The sequence below is a fragment of the Molossus molossus genome, unplaced genomic scaffold, assembly GCF_014108415.1.
Source record: "Molossus molossus isolate mMolMol1 unplaced genomic scaffold, mMolMol1.p scaffold_m16_p_9, whole genome shotgun sequence".
In the NCBI taxonomy this organism is placed as follows: domain Eukaryota; kingdom Metazoa; phylum Chordata; class Mammalia; order Chiroptera; family Molossidae; genus Molossus; species Molossus molossus.
This window is the reverse complement of record NW_023425403.1, coordinates 35,358,717-35,360,538: the sequence shown is the minus strand read 5'-3', so window position 1 is coordinate 35,360,538 and position 1,822 is coordinate 35,358,717.

The window sequence follows — 1,822 nt, the reverse complement described above, 5'->3', positions numbered from 1 at the left end:
CATGTTTTGTTTATAGCAGTGTTTTTATTTATTTTTATTATGGTACATTTTTTTATCTTATGGGTGTACCACGTTTTATCTACTTAAATTTGGGCAGTTGCAAGTAATGCTGCTATAAATATGTGTGTACATCATGAGAGTGCATGTTTCCACTTAAACTAAAATACAACCTATCTGAATGATCAGGTATTAAAAAACTCAGTAGAAGGTATCCCTGGCTGGAAAACCATAAAATCAACAAAGTCTGAATACGAGGAAGAGTTTGGCATCATCAAAAAAAAAAACGGAATTTCAAAACACACACAGGTACAGACACGTATTCACAATGTGAACAGTGGTACAAAATAAAGTCATGAAAGAAGACGGCACAGATGTCGTAGGCTTTGTTTGTGATTATTAAGTTGAATTTTAAGAAGAAATGTTGAAAGAGTTTTTTTAAAACCACTTTATTGAGGTATGATTGCCATGCGAAAAAAAATGTAGTTGTATGAGATGTTATAGTCTAGCCTGGCCGGTATGGTTCAGTGGATTGAGCGCTATCCCGTGGACTGAGAGGTCCCGGTTTGATTCCGGGTCAGGGAACATGCTGGGGTTTCAGGCTCCATCCCCTTTGGGAGGACATGCAGGAGGCAGCTAGCTAATGGATGTTTCTCTCACATTGTTGTTTCTATCACTCTTTTCCTTCCTCTTGCTCTGAAAAAAAAAAAAAAAAAAAAAAGATGTTATCGTCTAGGCAAAAGATGTTCACTATCGGTTCTGTGTAGTTACAGGGGAGATGAAGAATAAAGTGAATTGATTTATGAGGTATGGTATTGGTAAATTAGATGGTAGGGGGAATAGTTGATGAAGGAAAGAAAAATCAGAGATAATTCTAAAGTTTTTTAAAAATATGTTTTTATTAAATTTTTTTTTAGAGAGAGAGGAAGGGAGAGAGAGAAACATCAATGTGAGAGAGATCCATCTTTCTGCTGCTTCTTGCACACTCCCTACTGGTGATAGAGCCCAAACCCAGGCATGTGCCCTGACCAGGAATTGAACCAAGACCTCCATGTCCATGGGACAATCAATGCTCCATCCACTGAGCCACACCAGCTGAGCATCCAGGCAGATGTGGCCCCTACTTCCCCAAACACTGAAGAAAGTTCAGAAATGATGACAGGCAAAGTAGGGAAATCAAAAAATAAACCAAAGTTCATTTTAATGTAAGGAATAATGTCAAATTATGAGCAAGCGCTCATAAATATTAATTTCTCTTTTTTGTCTTTTGGACCTTTAGTAATAATACTTTCTCATTCTAAGCTACCATTATCCATTTAGGATACAACCTGTTACCTGAATCAGTAGAAGACAATGAATAAGAAAGAAAGCTATATATAGTACTCACCTATTAAATATTAGTTATTATTAGACATTTTCTAAGTCTATTTAATTTTAAAACAATTCTGGATTACACATAATAATAAAGGCCAATAATATGCTGCTGTTAAATGAGCTGAAATAATTCTCAATGACATTCGCCCCATAAAATGTAATGAGTCAGTATCACATATAGGCTTTTGGAATGTAAACTATGTGACTTCTTCTCTCCCCAAGCTTCTTTCTCTAGGATATGATGATACTCTTCCATAGTCATGTTGCAGTGTGATTACTCTGACAAAGTGACATCACTGTAACTGCAAATGAGCCATGGAGAAGACTCTAGTGCTAAGACAATCATGAATATTGCATTGAGGGTGGAGTACGCTCTTTGCAGAAGTACAGTATCTCTTATGTTCTGTTTTATATCAAACAAAGGTAGAATCTCAGTTCAAATATTCTGATT